Raw genomic sequence first — 23,179 nt, forward strand, 5'->3', positions numbered from 1 at the left:
GAGGCCAGTGTAGATATGCAGAAAGGTAACCTTGAGCTTGGAGTACTTGAAGTATCCCTGTAAAACAGATTCATCCTATATAACCCTGTAGAAGGACACATTATGTAGACACAAAATGTTGCCTGAAAAATTAAAATATTCATTCACATGCAGAAAGTTCATCTGGATGAAACTAACTTTCAAAAGAGAAAATTTGTGTGGCACAACATGTTTCCTATAAGCAGCCACTGTTCCCCTCACAAAATTCCTGGTCTCTCAGCCTGTGATCACTGTAATGCTATTACTCAGTTTTTAAAAAGCTAAAACCCAAAAAGACCACCTGGCAGTATACTATGATTTAGAGTTAAAAACAAAAGCATGCAGATAGGAAAAAGCAAATATGCGCTTAAGATGATGGCTGTAACAGATAAGGGTGATTTTAGTTAAGGTGCATCATGATTTGGGCATCAAACAGACTTCTACCTTTCCTATCCAAATCCCTGAACAAATTTTGTTTAATGGAAAATGCTAAGCAGTTCATATTAAAACTGTCTGTTAGCTCTACTCAGGCTCAAGAATGATTTGAACAGACATCAAGCTGAAAGCATCTAACCAGTGGTAAAGACAACACAACCCAATTTGGCCTATTCTTCAAGTTAACTATTTCCAAGTTGCTCTGCAATAAATGACATATGACAGTCATAGGAAAGAGCATGATATCAATCATTCCAAATTTTCTAAGGAAGATCCAGATTTTCAATTAATATCACCTTGGCCTGCCCATGGAACCAGCCTGTAAAACAGGCTTATCTCTCTAAAGATTGTACAAAAATAAAACTTTCACTTTCAAACCCATTTATGCCTTGGGCTAACATTAAACATTGGGAGTTTCTTATTACTAAATTTTTTCTTTCCATCCAATAGTCTTAAATTCATGTATGTGCAAGAACAGTTTAGTTCTTGCGCCATAGCTTGCTAAATTGAAGAAATTACTGGGCTTATCCTACAGCAAATGTAACTTTAAAATTCTTACCAGATCACCATATAGATGAAACATACATACACACTGGCCTGATTACCTGAGCCTAGTCTGTCACTATATAACTGTGTCTATAGATCAACATAAAGTATTTCTCAAGGGTTCAATCAATATACATTTCACAAGTTGTTTAATTTACAATAAATAAATGTAGTTAACTGTAAAGCAGCTTCAGCATCACCTGGGAACTTGTTTAGAAATGCAAAATATCTGGCCCCATACTAGGATTACTGAATCAGAAATGCTGGGGACTTTGCAAAGAAATTTGTGTTTTAATGGTTTTCCAGGTGACTCCAGTATGCTCTAAGGTTTGAGAAACTCTGCTCTAACTACTAAACTTTGACTATGAAATTTAGTATGATAGAAATATATTGCTTTACACAGTTGCCTGGAATTACTAATTGCCACAGGCTATCATAATAATCGCCCATTTATAGGTCACGATGTGGATATTCATGTCTAGGCTCAGACCCTGTTTGTCTAGGTACATTAGCCAAAATTGTGAATTTTTTCACTGAAATACTCCTTATGCTGCCTAATCACCTGATGATGTGACAGAATGAACAAAAGAAAATTACTTTATCTTTGCTAAGATTGAAATACATTGTTTTTCAACATGAAGCATTATACTGTAAATGAAGGTAATAGGACCACTCGTATACAAGAGCCCCTCCAGATATGAGGGGACCATATGAATACTAAAAACACTGCCAATTATAAATTTTAAATGGGATAACTACACGTAAAAATGATCCTAAAAATGTGCTAGAGAAGTACAGTATCCTAACATTATATTGGGACATAGCTGTGAGAACAAGAACATGTACTCATCAAAACATATGCCTGCAATTTAATAATCACAGAACAAACAGATGAAATACACAAACTTAATATTAAGAGGCAATTGATGTAGCATCTACAAGAGCCAATCAAATGATTTTTTGCTTTGAACAAAATGACTCCATATGAATGTTATACAAATGATAGGATAGAAATCATTTTTCCCTAAGGTATTTATGGAAGATATAAACAGATGTAGATGTGTTACTTTGCATGTTAAGATGACCAGAATCATTGTTTATTAACTGAGCAGTTGCTTAGTGGCGAGTAGCAGTTAATTTAATCAGTCTTGTAATCCTGATTTATGAATAAGGATTTTGTGATAAGTTGATGTTGAGTTCTGAGAGCACATCAGAATTGGGCCATGGGGGACCTTATACCTAAATTTAGCATAATGAGGTACTGAAAAACTCATTCACTGACATCAACTGGAAAGATGATTCATTTAGACAGTAACATAAATTTATTTTATCTGAAATAAATTATTGCAAAACTGATTATTCCTAAATATGAAATTTTAAAATATTCTACAATTACAAAACTGTAAATCTAGGTAAATACCCTGTATAGATGTTTATATACATTTGGGGCCACTGAAAAGAGAAGCAAAATTATCATTAGAGTCTGGTATATTAATTCACTTTCATAATAGAGATCTGAATGTCAAGAAGAAGGTTAAAATGTATTCATTATATGAACACATGTAAAGCATTTCTATGAATATTTCCATCTCTAAAATATTAGAGAAAAACCTCTACTACTTCTGTTTAATGGCAATATTTTGAATGCATCTGGATTAAGGCAATCCAGATGTAATATAGTACATCCTATCCAGAGTAGCCAGTGGTGTGAATATTTGTGATGATTCAATATTTGGTATTTTAGAAATAAGGTCCTAAGACTGAGATCACAACTCCTCCATTATGTGCTTAATTAAATCATTCAATAAACACTCGAATGTCTAATTTGTCCTTTTCACTGAGGATGACATAAGAATTTAAATATAATAAAATAAAATTAAGGAAATGTAATTCTTAAATGTAAGAAGCTGCTTAGTCTAATGAAAAGGGCAAAAATGTGAACAGCCATAATAGGGGCATTTAGTCTGCCCCTAAATGACACAGTATCCTGGTGGAGTTTAAAACTCTGCTGTGGTTTTTAAAGAGGACCCAGGACATGAGAGGAATGTTCTTTGATAAGAGGCTTTTTTTTTTTACTTTTATTCTGAAGAAACAAGAGCTTTATCACTGAGAACTGATAAAGCATTTAGAATTTGAAAATATTTAACAAGACTTTATGCTTTGCTCAGATAAGACCTTTAAGATGTGAGATGTAAAACACTTGTATAAATCTAAGTTAAATTTTAATGTAAACTTAATTAACTTTATCTTATTCATAAAAAACTCTTTTCAGTTAGAGCATTTCACCTAACATGACATTTAGAGAAAAAAATCTATTTTCCTAGTACTTTATAGACTTTTGCTTTAAGAATGATTTAAATGCTTCCTCTTTCATAAAACCTTGGGTACATATTATATTTGCATTTCTGTTTATTAATGCCTAAGGGCTTCATATATTAATGTTACATAATGTAGAAATGCACTGCAATGTGTTCATTATAACTGAATAATTTGCTTTCTATACCTATTTACTTGTTTAAAGTGTACATTTAGAGTTTAGCATTCCTGGAATAGGGGTGTTCTTGCACTTTTATGGAGTTTGTGGTAAATTTAATTCATCAATTCAATTAATTATGGTTCTTAATGTCTTCTAAGTATCAGACAGTAGTATAAGAGGTAAAATTACACAGACATAATCTAAATCAAAGAAAGCAAATTAATAATTCATGGGAAATAAATCCCATTGAAACTGACATGAAACTGTCAAATTTTTAATTTGCCAAGGCAGAATATTAACAGGATTACCCTCACTATTATTTTAAATGTAAGTGATTGGAGATCAGTGCACCACAACTAAACCATTTCCTTCATACCTACTTCTGTTGGAAAATCCATCTGTGTCCTAGCAGAAGCTAATGTGGAGATACCCACAGAGCATATATGCTCAGATTTGTAAATAAAGTAACCGTGACTTACCCCTGTACTCACCATCTTCTTTTCCTTCCCATTTTGCTGCTGCCCCTCTCCTTCTTTCTCTTGTCTTTGTTTGTTTTATGTCATTTTTCCCTATCCTCTCTCACTATATAACTCCTCTGTTCTCTACACTCAATTTCTCAAATCTTCTCAGGAAGGAGAATTTAAGTGAATGGTGAATACCTGGTGTCCATTCCCAGGAGTGTTTGTGGTTTTAGCAGAAATGAGAAATCACTTCTTGCTAAATGGTGGTTGAAGGCAAATAAGAAAAGTAGTGGAAGATAGGCTGAGTATTTCAGGAGGCTGTTCACAATGTTTTAATGCATTGAACTCATGCCACTCAGGCAACAGTTAGAGGGCAAAGCTGATCTGAAACTACAACCACCAATACACTGTCCTTTTTCTTCTTCATTGAATAATTTCTCCTTTAGTCCACAATGTTGTATACATCCCACATTTTCCACTATGTATAAACAACTAGAAGTATGAGATTTTACTGAAGTTGAAAATGATCATGTGAATATATTTCTGATGTATCAGAAATTATTTTTCTATATTGTTAAACCCTCTCGTGATATCAGAGCTTCTTGGATTCAACCAGATGACCAATATACTGTAGGAAAGAGAAGCTACTAAGGGGCCAGAAGTGTTACATAGTAAAAGAGGCAGAAAAAGAATACTTTTAAGAAAATTATTTTACAGCTTTAAATATAGAATCTTCTCAACCAATTTACTTAGAATTTATTACATATATGTAGCATTTTCTTCTGAATATTTTGTTAATCCTTGTCATTTTCTGGAAATATAACTTGATATATTTTTTGAATGCAGATAAATTGGGTTCTTTTCATTATTTAAAAAATGAGATAGTGAATTCTATAAAACTGGTTGGGCATCTATTTTCCTTTCTGTAAAGGGTTTGATTGATAAATGTTCTTCAATGTTATTTTACAGGTTCAATGAGAGTATATGGGGATATGCACTTAAACATTATTTTACTATGCAAATGCAGGAGATTCTTTAAAGCCATCTATTCGAAATTCACTTCCTCCATTATCAATGAACTGCTATTAACTTTTCAAAAATGTGTTTCTCAAGGAATTTTTGAACTATTTTATGAGAGTATAAAAGTATTATTCTTTCTCTTTGAAGAAATATGTTGTACCTTCTTAACCCAGAATCTTATATTTTTCAATCTTTACTTAAAAACTATACTTAAGGCCAATTTTTCCTATAGGTACATAGCTGTCCCTTTAGGTCAATAGAGAGCAACTCATTGATTTCACCTGAGGTAAAATATTTGTTTTGTTTATTTAAACATTATAGGAGCAAAAGCTCCTTAAGTCTGTTCAAGAGGGGGATCAGCTTATGTTTTCTAGTATGTAACATGCTGTCAAAAGGCAAGGTCTTTATAACGTTTCTGAAATGTGATTATCACTGGACTATTTTGTCAAAATAAACATTTTATGTAAACCTGCTTATAAAGGAAGAGAAATGGATATTGAGAACAAGAACTAAGCACTGGTCATTAACTAGTTTCCTTTTGCTCTCTGGAAAAAGAGATCTGATTACATTTTTCTTATCAACTGCCTCTACCATGTTTTTCTGGTCATAACGGATGGAAGCTCTCTAATTTCTATTAAATGCATAAAGAGTTTTTGCTATAATAATCTGGTTTCTTTTTTGAGACTCTCCTAAGCAAACTTGATATGCTGATTTGGTGATCACGTGTGCATTAAAATTTGTAAAATTCTCAAAATAAACTAGAAAGTACTAAGTTAGAAAACTTTGCCCAGATTAAGGGGATAGCCTATGGGGGTTGAAAGAGTTTTGGAGCATCGGAAATATTTCAAAGAGAAACTAAACTTTGAAGTGAATTTAGAAAGAGAAGGATTCAGCCCAGTATAGGAATCTGGGAGAGACTGGGGCAGAGGCAGTGGCAGGAACAAACACGGAGACACGTGAGGAGAAACAGCATGGATGTGGCAAATAGGGCAAGACATCAGCGGTGACCCGGCAAAAACAGAGATACTGAGGAGCCTTGTCTACCGTGTTAAAGACTTTAAATCCTACTATGCATGAGAGGTAATAGCTTTCTGAGTTTATTCGAAATTTACTATAGACAGAACATCTTATATGAGATTTATATCCCCATAACCGCATGTACGCAAAGGTCTGACTCAGGGGCAATGATGTTGAAAGCAGCAATGGCAGATTCTCCCCCTTGAAAGCTTGGGGGTGAAATCCTAAATCCTTTGCAACCTGAAAGACATATTTCAGAATGCACTGCCAGATGTTACTGATGAGAAGCAGTATTTCTCAGAAGAGACTTCTATTTGCCAGTTTCAGGGATTTAACAACATGTTCAGGTGTCCAAGCACAGTGCTTCCATGTCCTCCCAAGTGTTGCTTTACTAATAGGAAAACCCCGAAACAATGAAGCAGATCTTACACATCTAATTACGGAAATCAGAAGCAGGGAATATAAGAGATATTGAAATAATGATTGTACATTTATTTATGATGATACTGTTAAAATAAATATTTCACTCTAAAGATTATTCCACATTCCACAGCCACTATTCTTTTCCAGAGTTTATCACCTCCTCTGAACCATTGCAGGTGCCTATCACACAGATCCCCTGTCCCAGTTTTTCTTCGTTATCTTGCCTCCTATTCCACAGATTGAATAGTTTTCTGCCCAAAGGCAGATGTGCCCATTTCCTCCTTTCTCAAATCCCTCATATCTCTCCAAGTCTTGGTTAAGCCCAGTCTCTTTACCATGGCACACAAAGCTCTCCATGGACATTCCTCTTAGTTACCACTCCAGACTTAACAGCAGTCAATATGAGTCCATAAGAGTTTTATATCACATTTATTATTATCACTCATTACCTTTGCTTCTTAAATCCATATTGGCATATGAGAAGACACATTCCAGACTAGCTACAGAGCAAATTGCAGCCTAATTTTCATAAAATCCTGAAGAAGGAAAGAGAGATGGGCTCCAAATATGCTTCCAGAAAGCAGGCTTTATTTAGGCTGAAAATCAGTTCTGCTTATTATACAGAGATTAGGAGGGGAAGAATGTTTATGACCCAGGGGGGAGTTCCAAAAGAGGGAATGAAGAGAAATCACCAGGCAGCAGATGATTTTACCTTAACTCTGCTGATTAGAGAATAAAGGATCAAATGGCTTTTAGACTCTAACCCACCATTCTCAAAAATCCCCCGCCTCCATTAATGGGTAGTGAAGAGAAAATCCAGAAATATAACTTCAGTATTATTTCAGTAGTATTTCCTCCTAGAAAAGGGAGAAGGAATTTCCTATAAAACCTAAGGAGAATGAAGTATAAAGAAATCAGGCCTTTTCTTCTTCCTTGGTAAATGCAAGTCCATTATAAAATGTATGGTTTCTCCTTTCATTAATGTATGTAGTATTTTTTAACAACTATAATTACACACTGTGACTATGTTGGTTTATATTGATTTTTTGTCAATCTTGCACATTGTAGGATTTACACTTTATGGTAAGTCTAGTTCCAGGCACTGTTCTAGATGTTTATGGTATGTCAATGAACAAATGAGACATGATATCTCATCTGACGTAGCTTATATTCCAGTAGATGGAGATAGCCAATGATTATGAACTAAATATTAAATACATCTCAAAAACATATTTATATGGTATACTAGAAAGTTAAATGCTATAGAAAAAAGAAAATAAAATATAGTAAGGTATTTAGAAAGTTAAATGTTATAGAAAAAAGAAAATAAAATATAGTACGGTATTTAGACATTATGGGAGAGAGAAGAGACGTAAAGCAGGTTGCATTGGAGGGCAAAGATAACATTACAGCCCAAAAATTAAAAGGTATGAGGGGGTAGAGGGAAATGAAAATGGGCTTTGGAATCATTAAGATCTAGGTTATGATTGTGTTTTGTAACTTACTAGCCATATTAGTTTCCTTAGCCCATTCATAGAAAAAGTAAAAATTGAAATACATACTGTTAATGTTTTAAATGTAATAACATTTGAAATGCTTGAAAAATGACTTGCATATAATAAACACTATGAATGTGTTTCTTAAAAAACATCTTGAGTACACAATAGATGATTAATTACATAAGACATTGAATACTAACATAGATTCAAAGTTCTCTGACCCATCTTAGCCAGGTGCCCTAACTTTATGAGGCTTCAGATAATTTACAGGATTTTGCATCCCATTTGTATTGCTATATCCTGTGTAATTGGTTCCATTTGTAGATTCAATGGAAAATAAGTAATTCACATTTAGCAACAAGGCAGAAGAATGTGTTACAATTCCCAGAGTTATTAAAAATGAATTCATATAAAAATATTTTTTGAATAATGGAGATTTGGAAAAGCTAATATGTGGTAGTTTACCTGCTGAATTTGAGATAATTCTTTTGGTTAAAGCAAATATTTTCACAGGATTTTGGGGACCGACAGCCAGTACAGCTGTTACACTTTTTCAGTGACAAGCTCAAAAATTGTGTCCATTCAGCTGTGAAATAGCAGGATGATTTGCTCAGATAGAGAGGACCATTACATTCAATCATACTAAACTGGATAAAGTACCTATAGAAAATATTCATCACTAACTTAGCAATTCCAACACCTACACAATTTTATTATGTATTTTATGCCTAGCTCTTCAGCAAGTTTGCTCATGATATGAATAAACTATCAATTCTTGTGCATGGTAGAAGGAAGCATAGCTATTGTCTTTCAAGTCAATCACATGATGAACCATAATGGCTCCTAGAGAAGCATTGTTTGGTCTGTTAAAGAGTGAGTTCAAGTTCTCAGCTGGGTAGAGCATCACTACTTTTAGAGAGTAAGGCTTTCCAAAGAAAGACAGATTAGGAAACTAATTCAAGGTGCTTTGGAAGAGAATACAGAACCTATTTTTTTTTTACTTAGTAGAATATGTAGTAGAGGATCAAGCATCAGCATCAGTCACTTGTTTATTCACCAGTATCTCTCACTATTACAATTTAAATGGTTATTGAAACACAGTTTTAATAAAATAAAAACTCAAAGACAGTTTTTATTGTCATTGAGCATATTATCCAGTGAGAGAAATGGGCAATAAACAATAACACAGGTAGAGAGATAAATGGAAAACCATGATAATGAAGACTGAAATACAACAGTATGTGCCAGCATAGCATTAAAGATGCTTAAAATATTGAATGCTTCTGTAGCACCGGGTAAATAGTCATTACCTAGGTCACCCTGGCCCATTTCTCTGAATCTTTCTGTACTTACCATTATCCAGAAACTAAAGGGTTAACACCTCTCCCAAAAGGGCAGCCCAGCATTTAGCAACAGTTCTACTGGTTCTTGCTTGCTGTTATGTAATTTGTTACACATCTAGGTAAAATACTTGGAAGAAAAATATAATATGTTAAAAGAAATACAATTGTATGTCAAAATTATACCAGGATGATCAAAGATGGACATCTTTGAGAAAATGGAATTACAGCTGAAAGCTAAAGAAGAAGCAAGAGCCAATAAATATTCCTAATTGTAGAGTCTTTTATGCAAAATGAGCTTGGCCATGCAAAGGTCCCAGGATGTGAAAGAGCTTGGCATAGTCAATCCACAAAAGAAAGACAAAATTTATTATAAATGACTATTACTTGGGGCAAGCACATAAGATAATGTCAATGTGGTTGTGATCTTGACATATCCAAACTTATCTGCTGTGAAAATGCAATATTCATTTATGAACTTCTTCATGATTGGTGCACAACATGCTTGCGTTGAATTCTTAATATACTGTGACATACCTAGTCCTAAAAGTGGAGAATACAGTAACTACTTGGAATTAGATTGAGTAGCTAAGAGCACGGCCACTGCCTGATCAAAATATCTCTTCTGACAATAAATTCTAATAGTAAAGATGAAGTTCATGAGACTTGAAATGGAACATCAAAACTATGCTGATGGACAATGACTGTAATGGGTTATGTGAGGGGGACTTGATAATAGGGTGAGTCTAGTAACCATAATGTTGTTCAAGTAACTGTACATAAATGATATAAAAAAAAACATTTTGGTGCACTGCTGTATGCTAGAAATAAGTTTACTGGTGACTACAAAAATGTTTAAAGAGGGTTTTTAATATGAGCCTCATGAAGTCAGGGATTTTATCTTATTTTGTTTTGTATTTGTTGGCTGTTCTCTAGCTAAATAATGACACTAAATATAGGTGTGGAGAAAGAAAGAAAAGATGGATGGGAGGAAAGGACAGAAAAGCAAGGTGCGGTTCTCTCCTCAAATACTATGCAAGTTATAAAATGCCTTCAATTTAATAGGTTATTAAAAATCTGTTGGAAGATTGAATGAAGGGGACTGATTTAAGAAATCATGGGCCACCCTGTGTACATGAGGCAGTCCAATCTAAAATCTATCATTGAGAAAATAGGTGATACAGATCCTTTCATTCTCCCACAAAACACCAAAAAAACATAACACAATACATATATACATACATGCTATAAAGCCAACAACAGAAAGAAAACCATGTTCTCTTGAAAGAATAAAAGGAAAATGCTACAAAAGATATCCTAAGAGAATACCCATTACTTTAGATATTCTTACATGTCCAAAAGTGTCACATATATACATACCCCAATTTAATAGAAATGATCTCATTTACAAAAATTTGTATTCCATATAATTCATACATTTGAGAAAATTTCAGTTTGTCTGCTCTTTCTCCCAAAGGAGACTTATATAACTTTAATCTATTAAAATGAAATTCATTTTTAGTAGCACATTACCCAGATGTTAGGCTAAACTATTGCCACCTAATTCAGAAACTAAATTGGCTCCATACACATATGTTAGTGATTCAAGAGCAGTTCTCTCATTGTTAATCACAAGATAACATCATTGATAGGACCAGCTGTTGTAACACAAACCTGAGGGTCAAAGTTAATCCTAATTTTAATGTTTTATTTTGTGTGTGTGTGAGTGTTTAGGGTTATTGACTTTCCACCTCCTTAAAAAGATGGTAAAGAGGCAAGCAGACATGATCTGTATATGTATGCTATCTACATCATGTGTTACCCACAGCATATAAAGCAGCGTAACTGAACAGAACACAAGTGCTTAGTAAATATTTAAAAGGAGCTGAATCTTGTATAATAGCAATTCAATTCTAGCATTGTTCTTCCTGTCACTATTGAGTACTTCCATCTCATTAATTCATTAGCCTAATTAGATGAATAATCTTAAACATATTAATAGTCTGAATGGTCTTCAGTATTTTTAAAAAGTCGTTCCTATTAAATTTCTTGAACACACAGCCCTAAATATGCTCATATTTTTAAAATTATGAATTATATATGTGTACTCAGGAAGTGGTCAAAAGGACCAGCTCTGAAGCCAGGTTGCTTTGATTCTGTCATGGTTCTGACACTTCCTAGCTTTGTGACCTTAGGTAGTTATTTTGTCAGTTGCCACTGTTAACTTCATCATGAGTTGAGTAAGAATGTTTATACAGTTGTGGTGAAGATAGAATTGTTTATGTTTTAAGTGCTAACAACAATGTCGGGCATATATTAAACACTCAGTAAGTAAGGGATATTATTAATACAGTATTGTTATTATGATTGCTATACTATTGCATTATAAACAAGTCCCCAAATAGAACAGAATAAAGGAATTACATACACACACACTCATGGACATATACTAGCTATGTCTATATATCATCTATGTATCTAAATCTGTATCCATATCTGTATCTATACAGAGAGAGAGAGAAAGAGGAAAAGAAGCAGGGATTGGGGGAGAAGGTCTAACATTTTCTTTCCATAACCCTTTTTAACCACCCCTCAGGTTTCTACATTGTTCTAATCATTATGTTTTTGTGCATTGTTGTTGGTCCTAAGGTGATGGACAGGTTACATATTTTTAATAGTAGTCAAATAGCAACCTTTTGTGTATAAATGTTTCTCCTAGAATTTCCCAACTGTGGTTCACCTCTACACATCTTGCCTCACTGCTTTATCTCTTAATGTCTTTTAATTATGCTGCTCTAACCAAAGTTCCTGATCAATGTGTCACCAAAAGTCCCCAAGTCTTGGGACAATCCCATACTACCTTATTATGACTTTAGAGAGGCCGGTATGCTTGCAGTAAACCAAGATTCCCTGGATCTGTTTCACCTACGTGTTTAGAGAGTCAATCTACTTGATCTGGAGCTTACCTGCAGTAGTACAGCCCCAGTTGTATCTCCAAAAATGGGCAGTGCCATAGGGAGTCAATGTGGACATGAATATTTTGATACTTAGCTTTTGTTGCTTATTACTTCCCCACCAGTCTGTCTTTGGATAAACTGAGAAAATAGGCAGTATTCAGCAACATATGCTTGCCCTCACATCCCTTCAGTTTAGCCCAATATTACTCAAAATTGAGTTTTTAAACATCATTTTAAATTGTTTATTTATACAAAATATCTATTATATGTCAGACACTGCTGACTGCATTAAAAACATAATGGTGAGGGAAACGTTCTAGTCTCTCACATCAAAGAATATTGAACTGACTCTCCTCTGCTTATATTCAGCACATTCTAACGTGTGAGTGAGAATGAATGAAATGGAGTGCACATAATTGGGAAAAAAGAGCTGCTTCTGACAGTTCATGCCACTTTGTGTGCCTTGGGATGAAAATCATTAAAATACTGCAGCTTTCCTTGTTTTAAGAGGAACCATGGATTTGGACTATATTATCTTGGTTCCTGGTATAATCACTTTTCTTGAGTTGAATTATGACCTTGGTTTGTGAGAATTTTGTTTGGAGCTTATTGCTTTGAATAGCTTTGCTCCTTCCATATCTCTGGTATCTTTTCTATTTCTTGATACTGAGAATTATAAACCAGGCCAGGTTTTACTTTACACTTGGCTTTGAGGAAGTTTGGAACCAAATTTACAACTCAGTCACACAAATAGATTGAATATTATGACCTTATTATCAGTGCATTTTTCTGCTGCCCTCCACTTGCATCCTTATAGTCTGCCTCCAGGTCACACCTTAAATTATAGTTCATATTGTCTCTGGACTTATTATGCCTCTGTTTGCCTTTAACATTTTATCTGTGTTAGAAGCTTTAAGTACAAAAAGATAGGTTTTATGATATTATAATCTATGTTATCAGAGAAGCTTAAAATAAGATTTTGCAACTTTTTCAGTTAACTTCATTTAAAGCAAGTAATACAAATCTAATTAATAAAGCCCTTAAGCCCTCAAGAGTCTTCTGTTGATTCAACACTGTGAAATCATACTCCCTTAATATGTGTTTTTATGACTTTAATGCAAACAGGTGATACCTTTAGGAACAGGATCAACTCTATCACAACATGGAACGTGATCTACAATTCCAGTAATCACCTTGACTTACCCTTTCTGCAACATTCCTACTCCCAAGATCACTAGCTAGTTTATACCAGGTTCACCGAGGCCCTGAACAGTTTAAACAATGGAAATCCTGGGAGCTGGTGGCTCTGTATCTTCAAAGTCATATTTGCTATTTCTGCTGGAATTTATTATCTCTGCCAGACCACAAGCTTTCTGGACTGCTTAATTTTACTCTTTTTATGATATGTCAATAGCAAGTAAAAGAAAAGTAAAAACCATATTCATTTTTATTCATCAATTATTTATATGCTTATAATGTCTCAATATTCCAAGTGTTTTATGAATTTAATTACTAATTTAATTCTCATGACAATCATATGAAGATATTTCTATCATTACCCTCATTTTACAGAAGTGGGATTTGAGGCATAGAAAGGTTAGTAAGTTGCCCAAGTTATAGAACCTCTAAGTGGTAGAGTCAGTATTTAAACCTCAGCTCTTCTGTTCCAAACTTCATTTTCCACCGAGTCAGCTCTGCTGTTTCTCCAGAAATAAAAAGCACCTCAGGAATTAGCATGTTCATAGATAGAGAAAATGTGCTAAGTTTGATTCTGTATAAGTAGTTTTGAACATTCACTGTAGATAACATTAAGAAGGCTGGATATCAGCTCGCAATGCAACACGTAAGGTTCAAAGAGAGTCAGTCCCCTTCTACTCCATAACCATCTAACATTAGTATGTTACATATGACACAACCAATGAACCAAGATTGGTGTATTGTTATTAAAATTCACACTTATTCATTTTCGTTATTGTGCACCTTATATCCTTTTTCTATTCCAGGATCCCAACCAAGATACCTCATTACATTTAGCCAGTATATCCCCTTGGGCTTGTTTGGTCTGTGAGTTTCTGAGATTATCCTTGTTTTGATAACCTGATCAGTATTGAGGAGTACTGATTAGACATTTTCCAGAATAACCATCAAACAGATTTGTCTGAAGTTTTTCTCATGACTAGACTGAGGTGATATGCTTTTGAAAGGAAGACCACAGAGGGAAAATGTCATTTTCATTTCACAATATCAAAGAAACATGCAATCAACGTGATATATCACTGCTGATATTGAATGGAATCACATCACTTAGGCGGTGTCTGTGAGATTTCTCCAATGTAAAGTGGAACTGATGCTGTATCTGTTTGTACTTTTGAGAAAGAAAGTCCTATGCAGCCAACATTATAAGAAGTGAAAAGTTATATTCTACTTCCTTGAAGACAAAGAACCTGCATAAATTCTTTAGAGTTCTCCTGCACAGGAGTTTGTCAATCCTCCCCCAAGTAAATATGCATTGAATCATTTATTATATCACTATGGACTTCTGGATATTCATTTTTTACTTTGGGTTATAAGCAAAACTATTTCTTCTGTTGATCAAACCAATCTTTGGTGACTGGGATTTCAAGTTCAGTTGGTTCCTGTATACTTTTGACAAATCCCAATTATTGTGAGGTATGTCTTAAAGATGTTCTTACTTTTTGGCCCTGTAAGATTCTCTTATATATTTCCTGCCCCAGTTTGAGAATCAGTCTTTTCGCTAAGGAGCCCTACTCCTTTTTTGGAGGGATGGCTTTAGAAACCAGCATTTAGCCACTAGGTATAGTCACTGACTTTGGGATGTCACTGTTTCTAGTACCGCACAGCTAACAAAGGATATACATGTGTTAGTACTGATGCATGTATACACACACATCTATAAATATTTCCATATGTAGCTATCTGTAAATGTAGCGAATGAAGCATGTATTCATTTTGATGTCTAATCCATTATTATCTGGATTACTTGCTTATCTGTAAATTCTCACTCCAATGATGTGAACCCTGGTCCCCACCCACCATCTTCCATCCTTTTACTGAAATTGTTCAATTCCAGTTTCATAATTTTCAATCTTGCCCCTGAGAGAAATAGCTCTGCCAACTAGAATGCAGTACTTTTGGACAGTCCTTTTTGCCCTGAGGTTTACAGATACTCCACTTCTTTCCAAAATTACTTTAGTCAGCACCTTTCTATCTCAAACCCTTCAGTGGCATTGTTTCATACATTTGTAATGTAGCTAGATCGATTATTTTTTTCTTGGTATTCTACCTTCTATGCTACCATCCCCCAATGTCTTGAATTATATTTTAAGAATGTGCATACATTAAGTTTTACTCTTAGTGCTTAAAGTTCTAAGTTCTCCAAAAGAATAGTGTCATGTATTCCTTCCTTACAGTACCACCTAGAATGGTTTACCTTCCTAAAAATGCCTCTGTGCTTCACCTATTCAACTCCATCCCTCTCCCTCTGAACCCTTGGAAGCTACTGATTTGTTTACCATCTCTGTGGTTTCGTCTTTTACAGAATTTAATATAATTGGAATCATACAATATGTAGCCATTTCAGATTACTACTTTTACATAGTAATGTGAATTTAAGACATATTTTCATTGTTTTCTGGCTATGAAAATAAAAGTAAAATTTATCTTGATTTTTTTCCCATGGATCGTATTTTTGCTGTGGTATTTAAAAATATATCATCAAACTCAAGGCTACAAAGAACATCTCCTATATTTTCTCCCAGAGGTCTTAGTTTTTCATTTGTCAATCAGATATATGATCAATTTTGAGTTGGCATTTGTGAAATGTGTAAAGTACATTTCTAGGTTGAATTTTCTGCCTGTGAATATTCATTTGTTCCACATCAGGCATTAAAAAGGTCATTCATTCTGTGTTGGATGGTGTTGCTCCTTTTTTAAAGATCAGATCACTCATACTTATGTGGGCCTATTTCTAAGTTCTTTATTACATTACATAGATCTATATGTCTATACTTTCACCAATACCCACACTGTCTTGCTCATGGTAGATTTATAGTACAACCTGAAATTGGGTAAGTGTTCTCAACTATGTTCTTTGGGCATGTCTTTTATGATGATGCAGAAGTGATACAGAAAAATTCAAACATAAGCACTTTACGAATGTCTGTTTACATTGTCTGCTGACATCCTACTTGCCAACATAAGTGGCCAATTTCAAGAACAATAGGAGGGGAAATATACTTCATCTCCTGATGGAAAAAGAATCCTTAATTATATGCAAAGGCATAGTTCCAGAGAGGGATGAAAAACTGCTTTCATCAATTAAATTTACTACATTCTAATTGCTTTTGCAGCTTTATTTTCTTCATAGAACTTACTGCTATCTAAAATGATCTTTCGATATTTATACATGATTTTTTATATTTCTGACTATAACATAATCTCTATAAAGGGATGGAATTGTCTTCCTTGTCATTATACCTCGAGTACAAAGAAAAGTTATTGCTATATATTTAATAACATATTGTTATAAATGTATAATATATAATCTTATATATTAAGAAAAGTGGGTGTTATATAATCAACAACATTTGATGAATAAGGAAATTAATAAATTTATTCTGATAACAGAACAGCATTTACAAAGCAAATTTTGAATGTTGACATCAGGAATTTAAGCCATAACTAAAGGCTGGTGCTGTTTCTAAACTTTAACAGGAAAAATGCCAATTTAAAAACAATTTAGATGTAGACAAGGACAGAAAGATAAAGGAGAATTATAAATTAAGAAGATAATTTAAATGGCTTCTCTTATCACCTGTTTCTCCTGGACTTCTCTGTATCCTTTCCCAGCATAAACACAACTGCCTCCTGGGAATTCTGTTGTCCCTTATCAGCTGGGATGCCTAACTCTCAATTATCCATTTTTATGTCTACCCACCTATTCACTGGCTCCTCATCCTACTCTCTTTGGCATGACTTGGGAATTTTATAGTATTCTCTGCTCCGATTTTATTTGCAACTACTTCTTTAGTGACCACATGTACTCACATATTTCCTACTATGCTTTTCATAATGCATGTATTAATTTTCCATTGAATAGCCCATACTTATTCCTGAATCCCATGTATTTGTTTCTAAGTGAAAAGTTGCTTCCTGAGCCTGAACATAATACTTGCACCTTTAGTTTCAAAACCAAGCTTGTTGTCTCAATTCCACAATTCTTCGCAGTGGTCCTTATTTTCTGAGCTTGCCTCCCTTACCTATTTACACTGACACTACATCAATCATTTAACCCTGTACATTCCAGCACCAGCATATCTCTGGTAGATGTTTCACTGTCACTTACTCTGTTTTCTCCATTAAAACCTCTCATATACACAATAAAACAGTTTCCCAATTGTGAGGTGGCTTCTGTCATTCTCAGACCCATCTTAAGCATAACTCTAAAGATTTTTCAGATTAGAAAACACAGAATGCTTCTTAATCTTTGCTGAGAAAGTAACAAGCTTTTAACCTGGAATTTAAATCCCTCTGTAATCTTCTCTTTCTTCCCCCTTACAGTGTTCTTGGTGACTATCTCTACTATCATTATTTGGAAGGGAGCAAGAAGGCAGTTTCTGGTCTGTGTAATATTCTTTTCTGAATCTAGATACTAGTTATGCATACATTAAGTTTGGATAATGTATCAATCTTCACACACTGCAATGTACATTATACTTCATTTAACAGTTAATGATCATAGAGAAGATGAAGGAGGATGTATTAGTTAAAGCATTCTGTTTTCCTATATTGCTCAAGAAGAGACTACAGCTGTGGATTATATTTAGTTCTAAGACACCCATGCCTTCTAAACAGAAGGCACTCATCAGTACATTTCTTTTTAATTTACTGAGTGTCTTCTATTTACCAGTCACTGTTGAAAATAAAGAAAATACATCAAAAAAAGTACTTGCCCTAGAATAAATTACAACCTAAAGAAGGAAGTTGTGCAATAAATAAAGAAACAAATATTTTTGATAATGCAGACTAGTTGTGAGTTCTATGGAAATGTGATAGATCATGTCTTCTAGACTGAAAAGTAGCAAGCAAGGGTTATCAGGTATATTTCATCAAGAAGATGGTATTTTAAATGAAACAAATGTTAAATGGAAGATAGCTATGTGAATTGCTGCAAGAAGAATATTACAGTCAGGAATATCAGAGGTTCTGAGATGAGAATGAAGCTGCTCTTTTTGAGAAAGGATAAAAGGACATGGTGGGTGGGTAATAGTTTATGTTAAAGAAATAATTGGATTCTGATTATATAGACTCTTTTAGGTAAAGAGTTTACATTTTATTTTAATATTAATTGCAAAACAGGTTGGAAGGATTTGTTGTTGGAGTATGGGGAGAGAGAGGCAGGTCAAAATATAAGCCTATACTTGGAGTAGGTTGTAAGATCAGGAGTAAATTACATTGTATAGTGTTGATATCATCAGAAGGCATTTGGATCTAGCAAACCCCTAGGTAAGCAGTGACCTACAGATTGAAAACAATTGTACCCAACATTACAAAATGAACATGTAGTGATATTGTGTTGTACAGTAAATGTACAGATCCTGCTGTTGGGATGGGGTAAGCCAAGCCTGAGAAGAGGCTGCTGTTTGTTTTCAGTATTTGAATGCAGTGATATCTTATTTTTAAAAACTGCAACTCAAGAAAGATCAATTAAGGCAAACTCTACCTTAATACTGGCATAGATCTAATTTTTTGATATGTGATGTCATAAGAAGAGCTAAGATTTGAATAAAGAGAATATATGGTCCTTGGATAACAAGATAATAATAATTGTTGCTCTCTACCTAACCTGAATATTTAATGTCTTTATTTCAAAATATATGGGTTTTGGATCCTGTTCAAGATATTTTTGACCCTATCACATTGACTATCCCCATTATTCCACAGCAATATTTAAAAGAGAGGACACGTTTAAGCTGCTCGATGCCAGCTGGCTGGTTTCACTCCTGAAATGGTAATTTGTGGCTTTCTGGTCTCCTGTGAGCCAGAAGGGAGCAATCAGCCAAAAATGCCCATAGAAATAATAATTCAATCTATTTCATTTGATGTTTCTTTGCCAGTGAAATAGTATGTACCTTTTTCTCCTCACTGCCATAAAGGGAAAGAAAAAACTAAAACATATATAAATATGCATCATGTTTGTTAAATCATTCATTGAGAAAGTCTGTTGAGCCCTTCCATGTGTCAGAACTAAGGCACATATTGATTATACAATACTGAAAAAGGTACACATATTGTCTATGATTGTGTTTATGTTTATTAATTAAAATGGTAATGATTATAAAGGTAACAAAGTGATGAATTTGAAAAACATTTCTAGGTGCTATTCATTCACTTTCGCATTCTCTCCACTATGTTTCACCACCCCCAAACCCATCTTTTCAGAGGCTTATATTGTCTTAGACCACTTGGCAAGGCATAATCAGTAAGAAAAGCACGTCTGTCCAGTTTCTAATGCATGTCTCTAACAATAGTAGCTGCTTCTATTTATGGCTGTACTTAAAGATACTTTTTTAAATTGTATGCCAAATATGATTAGAAACATAGTTCCAGGGACTGAGGATGACCTGACCTATGTTGTAATTTCAACCCTCAGGGTGCCCTCTGTTTAAATGGAGATTTTATAAAAAGGAAATAATAGGAAATGTTTTAAGAAGTTTATCCCTGGTACATTTGAAGCACGGGCTATAATTTATTTTCTGTGTTATTTTCTCAAGCAGAGAATAAAGTCCCATGGCTTCACTGACGCAGTAAGTTAAGTAATGAGGTCATCTCTTTGTCCCACGTTATTCAGGGGACTTAGTCCCAGAAACTAAAACCCTCACCTGTGTCTCTCTTCCGAAGCCATAACTTCTATCACTGAATGAATGTTAGTAAGCCATCTAAATTGCTCCCAAATTCATATGAGTTTTCCCCTATTGTTTTATGTCCCTCTTCATTTTGTCACCTAGGATTTCACCTTCTTTCATTTGAGCTCAGATTTGTATTTCTGGCTATATTTTATCTGCATTTCTAAATGTTTTTGATAGTGAGAGCTGGATGGGAGAGAAGAGCACAAGGAATTGTCTTAGTTCATTCTGCCTTGTTTCCTAAATCAGAATTTATCCATGTGAAAACATTGAGTCATGGATTTTCATATATAAAATTCTAGTCATCATGCCAGAACTAGTTGTTTGAAAGGAGCAAATAAAATGTTCGATGTGAAGGATTCTTCAGATATTTTTTTTTATTGAAGTGTTGTTGAGATGCAATATTATTTTGGTTACAGGTATACAAGTAGTGATTTGACAATGTACCTTATTAAATGTTCACCATCATAAGTGTAGTTACCAACTGTCAATATACAAATTTATTACAATATTATTGACTATGTTCTCTATGCTGGACTTTTCATCCCCATGACTTATTTATTTTATAATTGGAAGTTTGTACTTCTTTATGCCCTTCGTCTATTTCACCCTCCCCCTAATCCACAGAATATTATTATTATGTGAAATAAGTTAATGTTAATATTTGCTATACCTTATTATCATCACATCAGATTAACTCCTGTCCTTCAGTAAGACTGAGAGTCAGTGGGAGTCAATAAATATCAGGGTTTGATCAGAGATAGTAATATTTCCTTACATAGGGAAATTGAGTAGGTTTTGGGTAATTTGAGAAAAAGAACATATATTGCTGAAGAGGGATTCTTAATAAGGTGGGCTGTTGTTAACAGAGAGTTGGCAGGCCATTATTAGCCTATTTAAACCCTTCTTATTTGAAAATGATATAATTATCATCTAAATAGTATGTTTCTCATTAAAAAATGATTAATTTATCCACATTGTTAATTCAGTCCGCAAAGGCTTTCTTACTGCCCGCTACCATTTAGACACTAGGCATTCATTGGATTAATAGTAAGATAATTATGGTGCAAAAATAGACAAGGAATTTTCTCTTCAATAGGGATTTAAAAGTAAACAGAGAAACCTCACAAATTCAAGTATAATCTGAAGGAAAGTATAATAACTTTAGAACAGAGAAAATCAGGGGTATCTTGGTCAAGTAGGCAACACTGAGGAGGTAAAAATTTAGCCGAGACCTGAAGCCTGAGAAGGAGCTATGCCAGAGTAGATGTCAGTTGGCAATTGGATATCAGATGGCAGTTGGGTCTTGGATTGGGAGGAGATGTCTGGTGGGAGACACATGTTTGTGAAAAAGAAATCTGTGTATAGATGGTAGTGGAGATTCTAGGTGTGTACAGATAGCTCAGCAAGTAGGAATATAGACTGAGAGGATGCAATGGTCCAGGGCAGAGCTTTCAGGACCTGCTGCATTTAAAGGGAAAGAGGAGGAAGATAAGGCAGAGTAGCTGGAAAACCAGAAAGGTGAGTCCTAGAAACCAAAGAAAAAGCTAGTTCATGGGGACCGTGGCAAACAATGGTGAGGCTTGCCAACAGCCCCATTCAGAGGTGGGCCAATGATGGATTTGAGAACATGGAGGTCTTTGAGAACCTCTGGGAGAGCTGTTTAGATGAAGACTTTAGTCTATGCTCATCTTTTTGCAAAACTAAATATTTTCTTCATTAGCAACATCCCACTGTCTATCAAAGACAATATCATTTTTCTGTACATTTAAACTACAGTTCTTCTACCCACTGAATATAAGATCTCATTGTGAAACTTAAGAGTTTAAAGATTCCTTGCAATAGCAACACGTTGGAGGCTGAGTGTGGATTAGCCCAAGGGTTAAAACCCCCTGGTAGAGGGGGAGATCCCAACCAGTCTAAGGATGCAATAAAATGAGTTATAAGAAATACATATTCGGTCATCTGAGTGAGTCAGATGACCGAATATGTATTTCCCAGGTATATTTGGTCTTCATCCACAGTTCCTGAAAACACTTCAGAGCCTTGAAGGTGAAATGGGTGTCTTGTCATGTTAATGAGAGACTTCTGGACTCCCCCAAGGGTGCGGACCAGAGGTGAGTCAACCAATGGCCAGTGATTTTGTTAATGATAACTATGCATTGAAACCCTCAGAAAAACCCATGAGAAGAACATATCTCTCTCTTCCATCCTGCTTCTCTGTTGGAGAGAGCCTCCATGCTTGGGGAACCAGAACGCCTCCATGTATCAAGCTCCATGAGGATAGAAGTTCCTTTATTTGGTACTTTGCCCTATGTATCTCTTCATCTAGCTGTTAATTTGTGTCCTTGTGGTATCCTTTATTAAACTGGTAAACTGTAAGTGGTTCCTGAGTTCTCTGAGCCACTGTAATAAATTAATTGAACCTAAGGGAAGGTCGTTGGAACCTTCAATCTGTAGCCACTTGTTTCAGAAGCACAGATAACTGCCTGGGGCTTGCAACTGGCATTTGGAGTGGGGATGGAGGTCAGTCTTGTAGGACAGAGCCCTTAACCTGAGAAGTCTGGTGCTGTCTCCAGGCAAATGGCATCAGAATTAGTTCTGTGACACCCTGCTGTGATTTAGAAATAGCTTGGTGTTATGCATAGGAAGACCCCCTCCCACACATATCCACATTGGAATTGGGTCTGGGAAACTAAAAGGAGTTATACTGCTCTACTGTTGTGTGGAAAAAACACAAAGGAGTTTCCCACGGTTTCATGTGTATACCACTAGGAAATGCCCTGCCCCTACTCAGATTCTAGAATATATAAATAGTTATAAGACTTCATGAAAAAAATTAGAACTTTTAGAAGGGAGGATATATTTGCTTCTCCACAGCCATTGTGAATTTCTCTTAAATTAATGCTTTTCATTTACATTCAGTTGCCACAATTTTAGATCATCAATCATTTGGCCTAGAGACATAGCCTCTGACCTTCTCTCCTTTCTCTTGATTTCTTCCCTCCCTCCAATCTTGACAACACTACTGGCTTCCTCTGTCTAAATCACCAATCTGCATC

The sequence above is a fragment of the Manis pentadactyla genome, chromosome 4 (genome assembly GCF_030020395.1).
Source record: "Manis pentadactyla isolate mManPen7 chromosome 4, mManPen7.hap1, whole genome shotgun sequence".
NCBI classification, from domain to species: Eukaryota; Metazoa; Chordata; class Mammalia; order Pholidota; family Manidae; genus Manis; species Manis pentadactyla.